Source organism: Pelodiscus sinensis, chromosome 4, assembly GCF_049634645.1.
Source record: "Pelodiscus sinensis isolate JC-2024 chromosome 4, ASM4963464v1, whole genome shotgun sequence".
NCBI classification, from domain to species: domain Eukaryota; kingdom Metazoa; phylum Chordata; order Testudines; family Trionychidae; genus Pelodiscus; species Pelodiscus sinensis.
Window position 1 is genome coordinate 42,247,560 of NC_134714.1, and position 22,273 is coordinate 42,269,832.

Genomic DNA, 22,273 nt, shown 5'->3' on the forward strand with positions numbered 1-22,273 from the left:
TGTAAGCAGCAGATAGGAATTCCACACTGCACTGTTTAGATCCCTGAATAATGGTGTTACAGAAAATGTGGCTGGTGCATCTGTCTCACCACTGCCTTCTTCTGGATGTAAGGTCACACATGCATACATGCACATAGAGAGACTTGCCCTCTGTTGGGTGAAGCCCAGTGGAGAGCATATAAACCCTGTACACCTGCTGCTAATGGACCCTACAATCAGTTTGGGCTGGTGTAATTAGGGTTCCAGGTATTCTCGTAGTTAGGCTGGCAATTGAGCTATTTGTATGTGTTTAGCTGAGCTGAGTGACAAAAAGGACATTTTGGGTTGAAAAATGTGCTTTTTTCTCAATTGAATTTTTTTATGGAGAGCAGTTGTGCTTGGATTTTTTGTTTTTGTATTTAGCAAATGCCCTTTTTAGAGAAACACAATCCTTCTGGAGACAGCATGTTGAGCAAGCAGCTGGGATTCTGTTCTCTGTGTGCGGCACTTCTCTGCATGAGAAGTTTGTCTGCCCAGGAGCAGTTTAAGGATGGAGGGTCAGACCATGCTCTGCACTCGCTCTCCTGAAGACTGTCAGAAAAATAGCTGAGGTCACATCATCTATGATACAGATCCACTGAGCTGAAAGTACCCGTTTGCCTCAGCGTGTTGAAAACAGAATGGGTGCTTCTCCCTGGCTCTTCCTCAAAGTGCAGGGGAGCAGGCAGAGTAGTCGCAATTTCTTGGCAGGGAGCATACAGGCATCACTAGAAAAGGGGATCCCTGGCAGAGCTGTAGTGTAACTCTTCCCTCACCATCAGGACCTTCCTTCCAAACTTCACACAGGCTACATCTAGACTGCAGGCTTCTTTTGGAAGAAACTTTTCGGGAAGAAATCTTCCAGAAAAACGTCTTCCGAAAAAGCGCGTCCACACAGCAAAAGCTCATTGAAAAAGCAATCTGCTTTTTCGAAAGATAGCGTCCACATTGAATGGATGCTATCTCGCATTTAAGTTGTGATTACTGTCGACAGAGTGGCCACCAGGGCATCTGTGCTTTTTCCTGAAGGCCTCTTCTTTTGAAAAAATCTCTCTTCCCCGTCCACACACGTCTTTTTGCAAAAGAGCTCTTTTGGAAAAAGGCTACTTCCTCGTAGAAAGAGGTTTACTGCTGTCGGAAAAACCCCTCTGTACTTTCAACTTTCTGTCGAAAGAACACAATTGCAGTGTGGTCATAAGCGTTATTTTTCCAGGAAAACAGCCATTTTTCTGGAAAATTTCTGCAGTGTAGACATACCCACAGCCATTACCCATGGTTGTTCTGTGGAGCTGTCCCACTCTCATTCCAGTCTCTGCTTGGTCTATTTTTCAATACCCTACTGTTAACACACTGTGCCTTTACAATAATAACGTTTAGCACTTCACATCAGCAAAGCATCCAGCAAGGTATAAGTAATTGGACTGTGAGTTCCCCAGGGCCAGTTTGTTGGGTGCCATTCACCTCACTGCCTCAGGAACACGTAACACTTCCACAGATGCTGTTCATCTGCAGTGTTATGAAGGCTGGTGACAATCTCTATTTCTGTTTCACTGCTAGAGAAACTCAAGGGCTGTAGTGACTTCCCAAGACGCACAGGAAATCAGTGGCAGGGCTGGGAACAGAACCCAGGACTCCTACTTTGTAATCCAACACTTGCATATTGGGTTATCCTGCCTCCCCCTCCTCCATAGCCATGATGCTGGTATAATAATTTTATACCATTCCTCCCCATGGCCTCTGAATAGGAAGTTAAATCATTCACTTTTATCCCAGTTCTGTCTCATTCTTTAAAGGGGTACTATCAGTTTAGGCATGACATTTAAATAGGGTCGGCACACAATCTGCATCTTCTTAAGTCAAAACAAACAAACTAGAAAAAAAATCAGCGAAATAATTCTACTGGTTTTAGGATTTGCAAGAATTTGTTTTTACCAAACTTACATTTGGGTCCCAATTTGACCTGGCCAAATAGTGTAGTCTTCCCGAGGAAGGACCCAGAGAGGGGCAGCTGCTCCAGTCTCACTAAGGTTGTAGAGAGACATTGTACCATAGAGGGCTTCAGCATTCCAGTAAGGATGGAGAGTTGCCCACACTCCCTAGAGCACCCATGGCATAGCGCTGTCCTTAATGAAGAACCACCAAATGGGAAGCTGAGAACAGCTTCTGGGTCACAGCTAAAATTAAGACCCAGAGCTGTCACTGAAACTGTCCTAAGAGAAAGACACTTAGGCTGTTGCTCTTGGCAGGAGAACAGCTCCTCAGCCAGTGTTATTTATCGCTTGGTCTTTAGCTCAGGACCGTGGCACGGTAAAGAAAAGTGCATATGAAGTTCAGGAGCACAACACACACCATGGTTAAATGATCTCCCCAATATCCAGAAAGGCTTCAAAACATCCTATGTTTAGAGACTAGCAATGCCCAACTCTTTCACCTCTTCTTGACTAGCATCTGGACTACTCTATCCTCTAGGCTGCATCCTACTCACAACCAGACACACTCAGAGACAAGAGCATTGAAATGAAAGCAAAAGAGTCTGGGAAGAGTCTTTCTGCCCCTGCACAACAGGCGCTAGGTTGGAATATAACCCCTCTCTGGGGTTATACAGCTACAGGCAGCAACTTCAAGAATCAGTAAGAGCCTTTGGGAACGTTGCTGTAGAATACTTGGGTGTTTTCCATACAGGTTGGTGGGATTCTGGAGCATGGTGAGTTGGTAGGGAGGGCTAGCACACCCACATGCTCTCTGTGCCTCTTGCCAAAGCTGCAGGAGCCCACCTAAAGAGCTGTGCCATGTGGGGAGAGGAGTGGAAGACAAACTCTTGTCCCTTATCAAATAATGTTTGACCGCCAGAGCTCAAAGCAGGCCAGCTGACAATGATGTTCTGCTTTTGGTAGTGCTGAAGAAAGCTGAGGTGTTCTCTTGATATGGGGCGGGGGAACCTCACTGCATACAGGCAAGAAAGAGGAGCACCTGGTATCCCGTTGCATGTGCTTCGCCAGATACATGGGAAAAAAGCACAGTACACAGTGAAATACAGCACTGCCTGACCTCCACACACAGACAATGTCACTTCTACCAAGGCCTTTACAGCTCTGCTCCCAGTGAACTGTGTCTGTGAGGTATGGTTAGCAGTGCGCGCAGGCCCCACCTCATGCCCTGCTGGGACAGAGACAGGGGGCCAACCATGAGCATAATGAGGACATAGGGAAGAGCCAGACAGCTGAACAACACACACCAGAAATAGTACAACTCTGGGAAGGTGACCCCTCTCTCCCCGACTTGCCCTGGCGCCACTCACCCCCAGCAAGCTATGCTTTGAAGTGAGTCTAGTCCTGGCTTAACAACACCAGTGCCTGGGGGTTTTTGCATCTCCACAGAGGAGGGGGCAGGAGCAGTGGTAGCTACCATGCCCTGAGATGGCCCCTCTAGGCCAAGAGAACAGCCCATTCAAGGATTGGCCTGTATGCTGAAATGGCCCATCTGCCATGCCATGGATTCTTATCCCACTAGGAAGCGTATCACACACCAAACAGCTGCCCAATGGAAAAGACAGTCAGACTCTGGCTATGTTGGACCCAAATGGAGAGCAAGTTCTGTGTCTCTCGCTCACAAGTTCCTACAGCTGGGCAGTGCCTGAGTCACTGATGGCAGCTCTGTCCCCTGGCCACTAATTCATGGAGGGAACTGAAGCAGCACAGTGAGCAACACTGAGGGACACCCACGGTTTTGGAAACTAAGCCTCCTATGCCAGTGAGGACACAGCTCACTCACCACTCCCCTTTCCACTCCCAGTGGAATACCAGTGTCACCGGCTCCGTGGGGCTGCAAGGGAGAGAGAGTTCTGCACACAGGAGGATGAATTTCAGCACAAGGTGCTGGAACCAGCATTGCTATCGCAACCGTTCTGCTCCTTGCACAGAGACACAGACCTGCCAGATCTGGAGACACAGTTGGGCAGCAAAAACAACAGAGCAGTAGGTTGAAGCTGTGCATGCAGGCCTGAGCTTCTCAGGGAAGCAGAACACAACATAAGCCAGCTCTGACAGGAGGGGTTGGGGATTCTTTTTCACCTCCCATGCACTTTGTTGATTTCAGCCGCTGCTGGCTGCTGGCTGGCTGTGTGGGCGGGTGGTCTGCGTGGGCGGATTAGCGAGTGTCAGGCGGAACACACTGCCATTCCCAGCTCTACTGAACACCCAGACAGGCTGCAAGACTAAAAGCAGAAAAACACACAGGGGCCACCCTTCGCCCAAGCTAGAGAAAGGCCAAGGAACGTGCCAGGGAAGAAATGTCTTGATCCCAGGTCTACCAAGAGGAGGTGTGAAAGCCCTGGGGAATAAACATAGGGTGACCAGATGTTCCTTTTTTAAAGGGACAGTCCCATATTTAAACCCTCCTGCAGGTGTCCCAACATTTTCTTAAAAATGGCAAATTGTCCAATATTTTGTGTCTTCCTCCCACATCATTACTGGTGGATGCTGCTTGTTAGAGGGATCCTGGCTTGCCAGCTGTCTGCCCACCAGTGGAGGGTCCAGTAGCCGACGATGGGAATGGGTGTGCAAGGCTGGTGGGACCAGCTGCTCCCCCCCGCTGGTCCGTCAGCATAGCCCCAGCTGCATGGTGGCTCTCGGCAAGCAGGGCCCTTCCCCCACCCCATTTCACCCGGAGTCCCACTTCTGCAATTCCTAACAGAACTGCTGCTGCCCACCTCAGGTCCTTCTGGCACTGCAAGCTGCTGAGGCTAAGGGTACATCTAGACTACATCTGTTTCTCAGAAAAAGCTACGCAAAATAGACTCCACATTTTGGGTACCTTCTTCCGATTCTTTTTTTGGAAAAGGCTTTTCCGACATTTGGCCCGTCTAGACTGGGCCAAACGTTGGAAAAAAATCCTCTTGAAATCCCCCTTCTTCCTCGCAGAACAAGGAATACAGGGGCTTCCGAAAGCGTGTTTGCTCTTCCGCAACAAAACAAACAGAAGAGAACACGTTCCCTGGACGCAGTGGAGTTTTTTTGGGATACCAGAGGTATCCCAACCCCCCCTCCCCCCCCACAGTCGAGCTGTACCCTAAAAGTAACACTGGGATTAACTGTGGCTGCTCATTGGCATGACCATGCCCAGAATATTTTCCCTCCAGCTTGGCACTGCTGGAGGCCCATAGCCAGAGGTTTACCAGGTCTTTGCTACAAGATACTTGCCAAACCTGCCCCTGAGGAGGCATCACTCCTGCCCACGGTTTGCCTCTGAGTATGGAGTTAGGTAATACCAGATTCCAGTGAGGAGCCACCACACCCCTACGCTGACAGGGAGGGGGTGGGCGCTGGCAGAGCAGATAAAGCATCAGCACTGATGGATTACCCGGAGATCACACCAGTGGTTTACAGGGCTAGTCATTTCCAGCTTCCCCCAGCCTCTAGTATTAGCCAGGCTGCAATCAATCCATCACCGTGTGTTAACAAAGATCAGGAAAATGCTTTTATCATTTATTTTTATAACATAAAAACAGTAACACACATTTCATTTATCGCAAGCTTCGTAAGGCAGCTGTTTGGAAAGGAAGAGCACGGTCCCAGAGCGGGTAATAAAGGAGGACGTATCATGGCAGCTTTGGGCCTCTTGCCTCCAGAGAGCCAGATCTCAAGGTGCCCTGTCAATTCCCATGGGCCTCAGATGGTGTGAGAGGCATCTGACACTCTCAGGACTGGGCCCAGAACTGAGTGCGGGGAGGTCTGCGGTGGCAGTGTTCTGTGAAGGAAGAGGCCTGGTAGGTTCACAGGGGCAGCAGGTACAGCTCCTAAATGCCTGGGTCTCTGTAGGCTGGGAATCTGTTGAGAAGAGCCTCTCTCCCAGACATGCCTAGGAAGCCCTGCTTCCAGAAAGGGTGCCTGTGCCCAAGAACAGTCCCTAGGGGGAGCTGTGCTGCAGGGAGAGGTGCAGGTGCCCCAGTACAGGTACTCTCCTACCCAAGTCAGTACAGTACTAACCCCTGGTTCCTCTGCTCAGTGCTAGGAGGTGCAGTGCTGCAGGCCTGGTTTTGGGGACTCAACTGGGGAGGGACCCTGCTCAGTCAGTAGTGACTCCAGTGCTGGTAGTGAGTGCCGTGCTGCACAGAATGGTGTGATGGACTCACACTGAGCCAATGTCCCCGTGCTGCAAGTGGGTACCTCACTGGGCTAGAGGGACAGATGTTAGTGGATTCAGTAGGTAGGTGGCTTTCTTCCCTCTGGAGCTAGAGAGAGCTTTTCCACTGATGAGACTCTCTCTTGAAAGCAGACTAAAACCAGCACCCTGAGCACAGTGGTTATTAGCAATTGCCTTGCATTCTCCCAGGCACTGGAGTGCCACCCCAGAGCAAGGCCAAATCCAGGGGAGGCGCTCACATTCAGCCACGCAGTGATCCTGCCTGCTCACTGCCTAACATGCCTGGGGAGCAAAGTCCCTTTTGAGAAAGCAGCTGGTGAGTTTCTTTCCAGAGACTGTGGATGAGGCAACCAGTGGGGCTACTCCCCATCTGCGGAGGCACACATCAGCCAGCCTCTCCAGCCCTCACAGCCTTCAAAGGGACCCAGACGACAAGAGTCCACTGATAAACAACATGGCTTCTTCCAGACACACAGACTGCTGCAGACATGTGGTTCTGAAAGTACTCTGTGTTCCAGTCTCCTCCCAGCACGCTAATGCCAAGTGCAGAGAATACAGCCTGTCCTGATCACTCCAGGGGAATTCCCCAGCCCCACAACACACAGCTGAGCAATTCCTTAACCACTTGCCCCAGAGCAGGCAGTGTTCTCTGTAAGCTGTGTGCTTGTGTGGCCCCCCAGGAAAGATTGAAATGTCGCTCAGCTGATTAGCAGAGCATCCACAGCTAGGTTTTGTGTTTCTGTTGGTGGTGCATATTCACACATGCCTGGGTGCACATCAAAATGATTGCCCATGTGGATGGAAAAAAATCAACACATGGATGGAAAAGATTAGAGGGAACATTGGCTGAGGAAAAAGTGTGCTGGGGGCAGCTGGGGCATCAGAGATTAAGGTGGAAGAGGCTGTTAGGACTGGGAATTTTCAGCACATCTCAGGCCATTGCCAGGTGAACACGTTGTAACATGTCTCCAGACAGTTTATGTTCTGCATCTTCTTCTTCCCCGCGATCCCTTGTAGGGGACCAGGACTCATGGATTGCCCCCTCTGCAGATTGTGTTGCTCAGAAGGAGGTAGGCATGCAGGCAGGCAGAGCCATGCATTGACCGAGCTCCTTTAGCCTAAGGGCACTCAGTGCTATGCAGGATCAGGCCCTCCTTGTGTCAAGGCCAGAGCTGCTGAGCTCAGCTTTGCTTCTCCTCCAAGCACGTGGCCACAACATTATCTGGATAGCTGCTGCTCCCAGCTACTTGCAGGCATTTCAGCGTTGATTATATCCTGTGTTTTCTTAGTCACATTAGATGTTTCCTTTACAGCAGAGCAGAAATGGCCAGGCCTGGCCATGTGTACAGGTCAGGCTGGAAGGAGATAGAGGCACCAGGAGAGAGAGAAAGAAAGTGGGCTGGCAGGGAAAACTGGAATCTCCTTATGGATTAGGTGAGAGAGCTGGGGGAAAGCCTGAATTATTTGAGGGGATGAGAAGGACGGGTAATGTGCAAGAAATCAACCCTGAAAATAGTGGGGCCTGCAGTCTCTGGGCTTGGGAGCCCGCAGGATGGTCCATATTCAGTCTTTGGCAGCAAAGATCCTCTTTGTACAAGGGGACATGGGAGAGACGCTCAGGGGCTGGAGAAGAGAAGGATGCCAGTATCCTTGATGGGAAATTGGGGGCAGAGGGGATGGATACAGAAGACCACACACATCCCTTGCCAATCCCATCTGGTGAAACCCTGCCTAGCTCACATGTGCTGAATTGCTGCCAGTGCACCACTCAGGCTAACAAGATTCAGCCCCTTCTGCCCAGCCTGCAAAGCTGCGTCCCTGGGCTGCCTCCAGCCCACACTCCATGTAATTAATGCTGCATTGGAAAAGAACACGGCAGCAAGAAAAGATGCAGCAGCAGGGAGCTCGGAAGGAGCCGCTTGGAATCTCCTCCCCTTACTCATCTCAGGTGAGCTTTAAACAGGGGCAGCTTGGAACTGCCTGAGGTCAGGCTTGCTAGCTCCCCCTGCACAGCCCCAGTGCTAGAATGCTATGGCTGGGCTGATGGGGAGTAAGCAGCTTGCAAAATAAATGCTCATATACAACCCAGGGCAGGTGGATGGATGCTGTTCAGTAGTGGGGGCAGGGTAGCACTGTACAGTCACAAACACCCCCCATACAGCCCACCTGCAGGGCTGCCCAGTTAACCTGATCTCACAAAACCTGTTCTGCCTCTCGCCCCTTCCGAAGTGCCAAACCCTCCTAAATGACCCTCACTCATTTTTGTACTGACCAAATCTCCATAGATCCCTGGGCAACTTGCACACCACAGCTCTGCCCTGTCAGTACTGAAATCTGCAGCACTCGGAAAACTGGGCAAGGAAATTGAGTATCAAAGTGAACAGCTCAGAGGCCCCTGTTGTGATTGTTTTATTCCCAAGGGACTTACTATAAACTCCTTGTTTAATGTTTAAGTGAGGCTGCTGCAGAGCACATGCAGCTTGAAGCACAAATTGCCACAGGACTACGGGGCAGCGAGCAGTGTTCCCTTAAAGGCTAGGTCTACACTGCCGCTTTTTTTCGGAAAAAGCTACGTAAAATGTGCTCCGCATTTTGTGTAGCTTTTTCAATTCTTTTGTCAGAAGAGGCTTCCCAACATTTGGCCTGTCTAGACTGGGCCAAATGTCAGAAAAAACCCCTCTTTCGAAAGCCCCCTTATTTCTCGTGGTGCGAGGATTACAGGGAATTCCGAAAGAGCGCGTTTGCTCTTCTGCAAAAAAAGTGGAAGAGCAAAAGCGTTTCCTGGACGTGGAGCAGTTTTTCCGGGATTCTTCTAGTATCCCAGAAAAACCGTGTAGTCTAGATCAGTGGTCCCCAACCTTTTGGGGCTGCTGGGCGCCCGGGGGCCGTGCATGCACCAGGTGCTGGGGCCCAGGACGCAGGAATGGCTCGGGCCAGCCCTGTTCACTACGCGGGCACACATAAATGCCCCAGCAGGCGCCATGGCGCCCACAGGCACTGCATTGGGGACCACTGGTCTAGACATAGCCTAAGCTGTGTGGCAGCACAGCTTCCCAGGTGATTAATCAGCCCCACCCAGCCAGAGCTGACTGGGCAGGGCTAATTCATTACCTGTGAAGCTCTGCTGCCTCTAGAGGGAACACTGGCAGCGAGTACAGGCCTGGGCTGGATCAGAGGGTTCAGTAGCGCCTAGGTTTTGCAGTGGGAGTGCCAGGCTTATCAGAGAGGGGTTTCCTACACTGTGATGCAAACTGTTGAGACAAGAGGCCCAGTTCCCTGTAAGCTGAGCAGTTGGGCGGCCATTCAGGAGAGACTGAAATGCCGCCCAGCTGATTAGCTGAGCGCCCGCAGCCATGTGTTTCTACTGGAGGTGCACATCTGAACTTGCTTCAGTGCACAGAACAAAATTCATTCCACACACGAATGGAAAAAATTAGCGGGAACACTGAGATCACACACACTTGCCTCTTCTGGCAGAGAAAGTGCCCAGGAGGGGAGTGGACTATTGAGTTTATAAGACACCGTTAACCTGGAATACAAATGACCATGCACGGAGTTATTCAGAAAGCTGTTAGACAAGCCCTTAATCTCTGCTCATTGAAGCCAGTGAGAGCTGCATCAGGCTGTTAGCACCCAGCTCTGTTGCAAAGCCCCCTACTTCAGAGGGCAGCCCTGCTCCACTCAGGGGGCTGTTCCCCTTCTGACTTCTCCTACTACCATCCTGGAGGGATTCAAAGTAAGTGACTGGTTCAGACATACTATTAATCTCTATTTGCTGCCTTTGCAGAGGCACTGAAAGCACAATGTACTGCTGCATCTAACTTTAGGCCCCTTGAGGACAAAGGCAGGGCCTTCTCACAGAATCAGCTGCAGGTGACAGAGGGGAAGAGCAGCAATCCTCCTTACTCCCCTCCACAGGCCAGTCCTGATGCTTACACTTGAGACATCACTATGCACTCTTGCTGGAAGATCTTTCAGTCCTAAGTGCCCATCCCCTGGGCCAACTCAGACCCACATTCACACGGTCACAGTGCCAAAGTCTAGAGCAGGGGTCACAAACGCCTGGCTCATACACCAGTCCCGGGCAGAGCGATTGCACCATCCAGTCCAGGACTCCTAGTGAGTCAGGGGAGAGGGGGAAAGGGGAGGCTGTCTGTTACCAGCTCTCAAGCCCCATCCCTTCCTGCCCTCTATGGCACCCCACCCCTCCAAGCACATGGTTTTGGGATCACTGGAGAGGCCTGGTGCTGCAAGGTGGCAGCAGTCGCACCCTCTGCAGCAGCAGGAGCCACAGGGCAAGTGGAGCACAGCAGAGTGAGTGCACACACCCAGGGCAGGATATGGTAGGGATGTAATAGGGTAGTCGATAAGAAAAAACGTATAGGTTAATGCTATAGAGTACATGCATTTCCCCCACCCACAGGTAAATTTTAGCAGGCTGGCCAGCAGCCTGGCTCAGTCCCAGCTTGTGGCAGGTCTGGGACCTACCCCTGCTGCAGCTCTGCATTTAAAGTGTATTAGGAGCCAGGTGAGCAGGCAGCCTGGCTCAGTTCCAGCTCACACTGGGTCTGGGAGCTTAGACCCACCCCTGGACAGGGGCTGCTGCCACTCCACACTGATGCCTCTGTATCAGAGGCAGCAGCATGGGGTGACAGGTAGCCGGTCTGCAAAGGAGGCTGGTTTTTAAACTGGCTCCCCACATGAACCAGCTCCTTCTGATACAGAGGCAGCAGCACGGAGTGGCAGGATGCTCCTCAGGAGTGGGGTAGGTAACCTAGGTAACCTCCCTCACCACTGTGGGAAGCTTCACCCCAGTGTGGACTCAGGAAAAGGCTCCTGCCAAACACAGAAAATCTCAGGCTTAGTCTGGCAGTCACAGCAGTCCACCTTGTGTTAGGGGCCATACATGGTTCTGCTGTGGATTCTGTATCTCAAGGCCACACACTTTAATGATCTACGTGATGCTCTCTCTGCTAAGTGTTTTCATCCCCCCATCCCACCCCAAAATCAGTAAATTTGCATAATTTGGGGCATACAAAATCAAGGCAGGAAAGCTTGCTCTAAAATACCTGAAATGCAAGAATTTAACATCTGCAGTGCCAATGAACAATACATGTAAGAGGAGGGGCTTGGAGTCCAGCATGGACCTCACTTTTGTTTGATACAATGGTTACTCTTTTTAATGTGAAAAATATTCAAAATGATAAATATTTATATTCAAGAAAATCATCATTTTAACCAAATGCTGCAGTGGGTCAAGTAGCCAGGTTATCTGGATCCAAAGCACTTTTTTTACACACATGCCTGAAGATGTGCTCATTTTACACTATCTGTAAGTACTTCAGTTAATGGCAGTAAGGAGCTGAGCTTTGGTGTTGATGTGGTATGTTTGCTGCCTAGGAGTTCGGCTGGTCTTCTGACATGGTGCACAATTTGATTGTCCATAGCATGTAGCCATGAATATGGTTGCCTGTTCAATGACATCAGGTATTGTTGCACTGATGTCACCTGCAGAAAGAGGGGGTATCCAGCTTGCAGAATCTTCAACATGGTGCTTTGTGAAGGACAAAATAGGAAGCGAATGCCCATCAGGCTGAAAGTACATGAGCAGCTAGCAGCCCTGGTACAATGCTGTGGTGTTGCTGCACAATGGCACGGATGTTTATTACAGCTCTCTTGAACTGGGGCACCTATACTCCCTAACGATGTTAGGCCCCATTCAAGGCAATAGTGCAAAAGTAAGACAAATATATTGGTGTTATCTGATAATACTGACATTTCCATGAGTTTCTCTTCTGCAACCATCACCATTTATTGTACAGGGATGCCATCAGGTTTGTCATGTTAGGAGGCCATATCTTCTCAGCTGCTCACCCCACCACTCGAGCTGGAGTGTTGTCTCTGACTGTGACGACTAGCTTGTGCTTTGCAATGTGTCATTGGTGATGCTTCTTGTCTTGAATGAGGTCTATGCCAATGATGTCAATCAAATGTTTCTTACTGTCAGTTACCATTAAGACAACTTTCTGGGGAGGCAGCAGTGTACTCGTGCTCAATTAACACAAGCTGCTTGCTTCTATAGTTCTGCTAGCTCTCATAACACACTTTGTGCTGAAGTCTTGGTATGTATCAAAGACAAAAATACACATCACCTATTGCTTGCTTATGTACAGGGGAGACCCTGAAATTGGTCACAAAGTCCTTGATGATACCACTTGCTGGCCAGCATATTACCCAAAGAACTCCGAAACCGTCAATGACTACGTAGGTGACTTCTTGTAGAGTATGTCTATCAAGGCTCTCCCTACCAATATGCAAAATACACAGCTGGATAGGACACCATGAAATTTGGGGCAGTAAATTGCCCTACGCAGCTGTATGAGTGTGTGGACTGGAACACCACCGCACTCCCTGTTCCGCCTCCAACCCTGCCCAGCCTCTTCCCACCCATGCTCCACTCCTACCCCATCCACATTCCACCTCTTTCCCCCAAGCCCGCTCCCTCAAGCAACATGGTCCAGAGATTAGTAGGAGGCCTGGACGTGGCAGCCCAGGTGTCAGCCCAACCCTTGCACTCAGTGGTGGCAGCAGGGGCAATCGGAGCAATCCGGCCCCAGCCTGGTCCACTCTACCAGCTGCATTGCTGCACTTCTCACCTCTGCTGGTGAGTGCTGGGGTAGTTCCACCCCTTCTCAAAACCTGCTTCCCTGAGTGACGTGGCTGGGAGATCAGGGAGTGGGCAGGCTAGGGCACAAGTGCTTTGCTTCCCGCCACCTCTGGTGAGGGTGGGGTTAGGCCTGACCCCTACTGCTGCAGCCTCCCTGCCCCCCACAGCTCTGGGCCTGACCCCACAGCAGTTTGGAGCGTGGTCCCCCACAGAGCACCAGCCCACTGTGAGGGGCCATGTAGGGCACCAAAACATGTAGGGGTGGCTCTGCTGTCTATTAACATCTGCTTCCTTAGCAACCCTCATGTCACCAGAGTCAGTGAACAATGATGTTGGTATAGGAGCCTACTCAGGTTACAACATATTCTTGATGTTAATATCTTGTGAACTTGCTTATAGATCCCTCAGTCTTAAATAAATGTTATTGTTAACTGACTTGTTGGACCAACCTCTCCATACTTGCTAATGTCTCTACTCTTCCTGATATTGTGTCAGAGAACCCTGAGGGCCAGTTACCTCCAAATTCTTGCATCTGGTGAATTCCAACAATAGCTGGTGTCATCTACGTTGACTGATGATGGTGCCACTCTACCACTGACATTTACTACTGCCTGTGGGTGGGGTTTAAGGGATCAATGTACAGCTTTAGCGTCTTACTAATGGCTTCTCTGTCCCTCGCATCTGCAGAAATCCTTTATTTCACCCTTGCGGCTCTCTTGTACTTGTGCTTCATTGGTGGCATTTATGTTTGCAATGTCTTCCACCAACTAGCTGCATATGAGGAGGCTAACAACCCAAGTCTAGAGGGTCTCTGGTTTCAGGGTAATCTCAATGATTCCACCATGGCTGGGACCATACTTCATAAAGGTGATTCAATGTACATGCCACTGCATATACCATTCCATTTTCCTGGACTGTGGGGCATGAAGAAATTAGCGGACCGTGGGGTTAGCTATTAGTGTCTACAAATGTCCAGAATTTGAAAATTAATTTGTAAAAAAGAATGACTATGTAAGAATTTAAGTGGCAAATTCAGAGTACTAGAATAACAGAATACTAGAACTGGAAGGGACCTCAAGAGATCATCAAGTCCAGTCCCCTGCCCTCATGGCAGGACCAAGCACAGTCTATATCGGAGTGGCCACCCAGTTAGAGACAAAGAGCCAAAATAGCGGTGGATAAAGTGTGAAGAGCCATATGTTATATATTTATTTTTATATATCTATCTATAGAATGATAAAATGTACAAAATGTACTGATAAAAATAACATTACAGGACATTTCAGACAAAAGCCAATAAAAAAGTCTCTAGTCACTTAAAAAATTCACAGCCAGTCCATAGATCTTCAGAGAACTTGACAAGGAATAAACATCAAATTAAAAAAAAAATAAAAAAACCCTTTAAAAATACAATAATACTCTCACACTTTAAAAAAAAAAAAAAAAAAAAAAAAAGCATTCCCACCATGTATTTTAAATGTAGCACTACTGCCCTATTATGTCCTGTGAGTTTTTTAAAATTAAACTGAACTGAGAAGTAAATTAACACAATTTGAAGTGCCTTGTTGATCTCTGGTATGGCTTCCTCATTATTTTACTTATGAAGATTATGGCTTTTTTATAGTTTTAAAATTTCAGGTCTGTCCCAGACTGCAAATATGAGAGGTTCAAAAACAATAAGGGAGAGACTCATATCTCAGAATAATTGCTTCAGCCTGGCAAACAATAGCCTTTGAATTTTCTTTAAAGAAACACAGTGTAAACCAGGTACACGCTGATTCTTTTTTTGCCCTGGAATTTTAATTTGACATCGGTGTTGGCTGCCTTATTTTGCATCCACAAAGACTTTGAGTTTAAGGTGCTTCAGCCCCTCCTCTTCACTCTAACCCAATGCTCTCTCCCTCCCCCAGAACCAGGCATGCCCCTCTGCTCTAACCTAATGCCTGGGTCCCGGAGCCACCACCATGAGCTTCTCCTTCCAGGCGCTGGGGCACCGTGTGCAGAGTGGCCGGCTGCGAGCAGGAGCTGGGGCGCCATGCGCAGAGTGGCCGGCTGCGAGCAGGAGCTGGGGCGCCATGCGCAGAGTGGCAGGCTGCGAGCAGGAGCTGGGGCGCCATGCGCAGGCTGGGGCAGCTCTGAACAGTCGGGGCATGTGGCTCAAAAGCAGCAGGAGATGCATTTCCTTAATTAAAGATCTGCATGCGGTTCAAGAGCTGCGGGTTGTCCACCCCTGGTCTATATCATCCCTGATAGGAGTCTATCTAACCTGCTCTTAAATATCTCCAGTGATGGAGATGCCACAAACTCTCTAAGCAATTTATTCCAGTGTTTAACCACCCTGGAACTTTTCCCTAATGTCCAACCTAAACCTCCCTTGCTGCAGTTTAAGCCCATTGCTTCTTGTCCTAGCCTCAGAGGCCAAGGAGAAAAATGTCCCCCCTCCTCCCTGTGACAACCTTTTAGATACCTGAAAACTGCTATGTCCTTTCTCAATCTTCTCTTTTCTAAACTAAACAAGCCCAGTTCCTTCAGATTTGCCTGATAGCTCATGTTCTCTAGACCTTTAATCACTTTTGTTGCTCTTCTCTGGACCTTCTCCAGTTTCTCTACATCTTTCTTGAAATGTGGTGACCAGGACTGGGCACTATATTCCAACTGAGGCCTAATCAGTGCAAAGTAGAGCAGAATGACTTCTTGTGTCTTGCTCTCAACAATCCCATTAATGCATCCCAGAATCATGTTTGCTTTTTTTGTAACAGTGAAGAATAAGCTTGGGGAGGACAAGGGGATGTGCAAGCAAGGTATACCGCTAAAACAGACACAACATACGTGCTTCCTCATTAATTATGTTCCATTAGAAAATATTAGTTTGACATTTTCATTAAAAATAATTGAAATTCAATGAAAGGGGTTTCGCTGCCACTTGGCTTGTGGTCAGAAAGGGTAGAACTAAGTGCTCCTATTTCAAAATGCTCAACAGTGACAAGGTGTCATCAGACAATTTCTTCACATTTGGAGTCCTGAAATTGAGAACCAATTCCCTCCTTTCCACATACACACTGTATGGACACAAAAACAAAGTGCTGCCCAAAGCTTGCATGCCTACCAGCACAGCTTATTCAGAGCACAGTGGACAGTTAAGCTGCCCTGCAGCCCTCCCACAGCTAGGGTGCAACTGCAATTGCACAGCCCTCACACCTCACTGAGGATCACAATCCAGCCACTTCAGTAAACCACTCCCCATACTTCCTAAGAGTTTAGTCTGAAAAAACACGCAGGGCATCAGGCAAAAAAGTAACAGACACATATAAAGAAAGGAGAGACTTAGGCCTGTGGGGAGGAGGGAAGGAGCAATGTTCCCTCTGTTTTTTTCATCTGTGTGTGGAATACATTTTGTTATGTGCACTGCCAGTATACACACTTGCTGCCAGCTATGGCAACGTGGGGGCTCTGCTAGTCAGTTGGGTGGCATTTGACTCTCTCCTAGGTGGCAGTCCAACTGCTCAGCTTACAGGGAACACGGGTGGGAGGTGTCAAAGGCATTTTCACGTTGCTCAGGAAAACGATTCTCCCAAATCCCACTCCTTTAGTACTATACCCAGAGGTGAAAGTAAGCCAGTGTGCCCCAGTATACTGCTTTGGCAAGGAGAAGCCAGTCAACTGGGATATTTGGCTGCAAGAGGAGAGACAGTGCATTCCCAGCCTGGCTCCTGGGGCTCTCCTGCAGGCTGCTATGCTAAGTAGCAGGCAGGTTAATGGGGCTGCTTGGGGGAATGCCCCCACACCGATCCAGGACTGCCCCAGCCCTGAGTCCCCCTCTCCCCAGGGCACCATTTAGGGAGGGCAGAGATTGCTATGGGAACACTGCTTGCTGTTCCCTTTCCCATCAGGGAGAAAGAGGAAAGCTCACAGCCTGCCTGCATTCCCCTCCCTCCTGGCTGGGGAGTGCAGGGGCAGAGGAGTCAGTGACCCATGGCGGTGAGCTTTCCTCTAGATCCCTGAGAGTGATAAAAGGGGAACAGCAAGCAGCCTCCTGGTCTGAATCTGGGAGGGGTAACTTCAGCCCCCCCACTCCATAAACAGTGCCCTTCCCCCCTGCACTCTCCTCCACATCTTCCAACCCCCGGCCCTGAGCCCTTCCAACCCTGACTCCGACACCCCCCCCCCCTCTAGCTTTCTGCCCTGTGACCCCCCCCAACCCATGACCTGACTCCTGCATCCCCCAAAACTCACCCCTGCCCTGAGCCCCCCAAACTCCAGCCTACACTTAAATTTCTTACAGGTACTTTTGTGTCGCAACTGCTCCAACCCCCCCGCCCTGAGCACCCTCCAAATGCACCAGCACTGCCAACTTGCTATTCATATGCCTCACAGCCAGTCCATTTCTGTCACTGATTAAGCAAATGGTGAACTGTGCATCCTCTGTACAGGATGTTTCCTTTGGCTCAGGCAGCAGGCCAGACACCTGACAACAGGCTGCAGAGCAGGTGCCTTTTAACTCTTTCCTACAACTTAAAACAGTAAAAATAAATGGCAGGTGCTCTTGGATCCTAGGCTATATTTCAGAGCATACCTGGCGCATATGCACCCCCTCCCTACCTCAGGCCAGTCACTGATGCTTGATTACAGAAATCCAATTACACAGGTTAGTTCCATTAACCTGGATTAGAGATCACACCCTACTGACACAGCTGCTCCCTTTGCAAAAACTAGAGCTGAGTCTAAACCCAAATTCCAGCTTCAAATGCCCTCAGACTTTGGGGCAGCTCAGGTCTAACAGGTCTAAGCATGGTTACTGGAACTATGGGTAGGGCTGCACCCCTGACTTGAAGTGGCTTCCATTATAGACATTACAGTTTGGTTCAGTGGATTTCAGCATTCCTGCTATACAAATTGTTCCAGCACCCCTGGGTCTAGGGCAAATGCAGCAGCTTTGGCCTTTCGCTCGCTGCAATTGACAATTGCTAGAACCCTACCAAATTCATGGTCCATTTTGGTCAATTTCAGTCAGAAGATTTAAAAAATAATAAATCCCATTATTTCAGCAACTTTTAAATCTGAAATTTCATAGTGTTGTAATTGGAGGGGTCCTGACTCAAAGGAGTCGGGGGGGGGGAGGGGTCCACAAAGTTATTGTAGGGGGGTTGCAGTCAGTGTTTCCTCTAATTTTTTATCTCCATGTGCTGAATGACTTTTGTTATATGCACCAATATGGAAGGGATGTACAGTGACAGTGTGTGGTAGCAGTAGCGAGGAGGGGTTAGGGTGAAGGCTGTAAATGGGGTTTGGTTCCATATGGGGCTCCAGATATGGGAGTGGGCTCTGGGCTGGAGCAGGATGTTGGGGTGCAGGAAGGGATGAGGACTCCAGCTGGGGGTGTGGGCAGTAGAGTGGGGATAGGGATGAGGGGGTTTAGGGTGCTGGAACAGTGTTTCCTGTAAGCTGTGCACGTGTATGGCCATTCATGGAAAGTTCAAATGCCACACAGATGAGTAGCAGAGTGCCCACAGGTAGGTTTTTTGTTCCTATTGATGGTACACATAAAATTATTCCACACATGGATGGAAAAAAATCTGCATACGGATGGAAAAGATTAGAGGAAACATTGGTGCCAGAGGGGACTTTCTCCCTGCAACTCCTTCTTGAGTCAAGACCTCCTGTTTGAAAAAAAAAACTTGTCTCCTCTGTGAAATCTGTATAGGATAGGGTACAAACAAACAATGAGATTTCATTGGGGGAGACCAGGTTCAAGGTCCATAACATTTTTATGGCCATGATGTCCCATGCACCAACCAAGCCTAAAACTGCCCACCCTGCCTTGCTTGTTTGATTCATATTTTCGCAGAAAGGGCTATTACAGCACCCTGAACTCAGATCTTAGGAAGCAAGAGAAGGGAGAAATGATCTTCAGCTATTTGGTGTTAAAATAAACATTTATAAACGTGTGGAGGCTGCACTAATTTGGGGACTGACTAAGACACTCAAACCCAACAGACACACAAAGCTGAAAACGCTTTTTGCTTCACTTTTTGGGAGGTAGTATTTAGTGTTCAACACACCAGTGTGGTAGCCAGGAATTCTTGAGGTGAGTTGCATCTCTGCCACTAACTCACCTGGTGGTCTTGGGCAAGTCAAGCCATATTTCTATGCTTCAGTTCCTCTCCATCCCCAACTGCAAAATGCTGGCTCCACTGCAGCACAAATAAAACATAGGGAGAGGCACCAAATGGAAACAATGTACTATATATATAGTGAGTCTCTCAGAAGAGATTTTGTATTTTTGCGGTTTTCTGCAAAATTTAAGTTTTTGAAAAAACAAACCACCACCACCACCAAAATAAGGGTGAACTCCTGACCTCAGTGAAGCTAGTGGCAAAACTACTAAAGAATTTCAGCCTGGCCAGGACTTTACCTTCAGCCCTTTTGATTGTGAAGAAAAACTGTTTGTGATTCAGTGAGACATCTCTGGTCTAAGTCTACAGACAGAAAGCCTAAAGCAGCTGCTGTCAAGAGGTGTAACTGAGACATGAGTGGTATAACTGGTGTTACCGTGGTGAGTTAATTTGAAACCTAACAATTAATTCGGACATTTCAAAACTTCAGTATTTCACTGAAGATCTTGTTAGTGCAGCCACTGGATGTTTGTACTATCTCCTCTGGGGCTGGACTGATTTAGAAGGACATGCCTCAAAGAAAAGTTTAAGGATGCAAGTAACTAAATGTTTTATTTACACTTTTTTGGTCTTTAACATAAGAAGTTGTACAGAAAGAACATGAAGAGAAAAGAAAGAGCTTGGTCAGGTATTGGGGCCTGGGGAGAGAAAGACTAAGAAAATTTGATGAAAACCACTCAGTAACAATTCAACATGCCAGATTGATCAGCTTAATGAGTGTGATCAGAGAACAGACCAACAAAACACAAGTCTCAACAGTGCTGTAATAGGCACCCTTCTCTGCCCTTTGCACCACTAAAAAAAACCAATGGATGCTTCTGAGTTTATGAACAGCAGTGTTACTGATTTGGTCCCTTCCACTAGGTCAGTCTCATACAGCAACACACAATTAGAAATCAACTCCTCTCTTCCATGAAAAGCATACACAAGCTCACCACCCTGGGATCCTTATTCCCTAGCCCCTGCCAGCCTTCCTCCCCTGCTTTTTACTGCTCCCAGTTGATGGGCTGATTGCCCCCTTTATGTAAGCCACTGAGCACCCATTCCCCCCAATTAAGTCCACTCCAGCAAATACCTAGCTAGTATATTGCAATTAAACTTCCACAGCTGGTGTGTGTCTGCTGACTCTCTCCTCACAGAGTCCAACAGCCCAGGCTCCAGCCTGCAGTCAAACATCTGCACCACAATTCTACAGCCCAAGCTAGCTGACATGGTTGAGCCGGGGTTTTTTAATTACAGCGCAGACAAACTCTTGGAGACTAAAGTGCTGAGACAGTTCTGAGCACTAGCACGGTCACAAGTGCCATAAGAACTGTCCACAGCACAAACCCACACGCACAGTGCGATTCAAAAAGTTTGGTTATTTCCCTCCCGCCCAGCTCTGCCCTCTCAGGTTCAGATTGAAAATAGAAACTGAAGCACTGACACACCCCACCTAATCTCGCTCTCAGTGAATTCCCAACCCAGCTGCAGGCAGGGAAATCTGGGAATCTCTCAAAAGAAGTTGGACATCTTTGAACGCAACATTTGCAAGTTTGAGAGAACTGCATAAACACCCAAACTTCTGACCATTCCTACAAATTGCACCATGGGGGTCATTCACTGGATATCTTGAGTTGGCTATAAAATGGACAAGATAAAGCCTTTGGTAGCCTCTGGCCAGTAGAGAAACCTCCCATGGGGCTACATTGTCCTCTCTGATCCCAGGCAGTTCAGAGCACCTTACTCTCCCTACAGCCAACCAAAACCACATGAAGAAACAAAGAGATGCAGCAGTGTTTAGCATGAACCCTGCTGCCCACACCAGGGCAGGGAACTTCCCTCTAGGATGATGCTGGACCCTTTCTTTATTGCTTAGGTCACTTCCATTGTGGCAGCCTCCAACATCTGCCTCAGCCTGACATTCCTGGCTCCTGCCTCTGCCTCTGTTGAGTTTTGTCTGAGGGATTTCTCTGTATACTCTGCACAAGGCGAATATGCACCTATGGGCTACACAGCAGAGGACTGCCATGGGAGAGTCTACGAGAGCAGCACCATCAGACATTAGAAGGGAACTTTCTATTAGTAGTAATCTGTACTGTGGTAGCATTCAGAGGCCCCAGCTGGGCTTGTGTCGGATGCTGTACAAACTATCCCTACCCTGAAGATCTCTCAGTTTGATTTAAAATCCACACACAGGTTTTATGCCCATATAATTATTTGGCGAGGGTGAGATGAAGTTATCCCAGTATAAAAGTGCTTATACAAGTATCTCCCATACGGGTAGGGGACTAAGCTACACCAGTATAACTGCATCTGCACTAGAGGGATTGCATATACCAACGTAGTTAAATGTTAGTACAATGTTTGTGTGTAGACAAACCCTAAGATGAGATTCAGCAACCGAGGGTGACAAACACAGGAGTATGAGTATCAGAGATCACAGGATTGTGTAAATACAGGGCACACAGAGGAGGCAGTGTGATTAAGAACTAGAGCCCTAAACTAGGAATGAGGAGACCTGGGATCTAATCCTGGCTCTGCCAGTAACCTGTCACTTGTTCTCTATGGCTCTGTTCTCCTTCTACTCTAACTGTTTACATTCTGCTAATCCTTTGCTATGTGTGTGTACAGCACCTAGCACGAGACACTAGTCTTGGCTAGGACCTCTAGGGGACCACTGAAATACAAAGAGTTCTGACAGCAGGGTTGGACAATAAAACAGCAGTCATCTGAAGAAGTGGGCTGTGCCCACAAAAGCTCATGATACCAGCTACATGTTTTCTTAGTCTATAAAGTGCTACCAGACCATTTGTTGTTTTTTTCTATAACAGACTAACTCGGCTACCCCCTGAAGCTCTTAAAGGTATTTAGGCACTCATTTCACAAGGAAGCCTAGTTCGAACTACCTAGTTCGTGCCCCGTGTAGCCGCGCTGCACGGGGTTCAAACCAGCGGGGTTTTAAAAATGGCGGCTCCCCGCTTATGCAAATGAAGCCCGGGAAATTCAAATCCCGGGCTTCATTTGCAAGTGCGGTATGCCTACGTTACCCTCCTAGTTCGAACTAGCGGGGTAGTGTAGACATACTCTTACAGATGCAGGAAGACACCTGGTAAGATTTTGAAAAGCACACAGGCACCTAACTCCTACTGGTTTCACAAAGGGCTAGGCATCTAGGTACTTTTGAAAAATGACACTGGGTGCCTACCTGCACCTCAAGGCACCTAAATGCCGTTCAAGATCTGATCATTTGTCCTGATGGATTTCACATCCCATTATCAGACCCACCTTCCAC

At 48.6% G+C, this 22,273-nt stretch overlaps 1 protein-coding gene across 10 annotated transcripts in view; it reads right to left on the reverse strand.

The window, feature by feature from the left end:
- TMEM63C (transmembrane protein 63C) overlaps window positions 1–22,273 on the reverse strand; it is a 75,463-nt gene that overhangs the window by 47,564 nt on the left and 5,626 nt on the right. For 2 of the 10 annotated variants that reach the window (XM_075926801.1, XM_014570819.3), the window contains exon 2: window positions 18,940–19,017. The exons of the other annotated variants lie outside the window; for them this stretch is intronic. The gene's annotated coding sequence lies outside the window, so the exon portion shown is untranslated. The remainder of the gene's footprint in view (window positions 1–18,939; window positions 19,018–22,273) is intronic. 10 annotated transcript variants of the gene reach the window in all.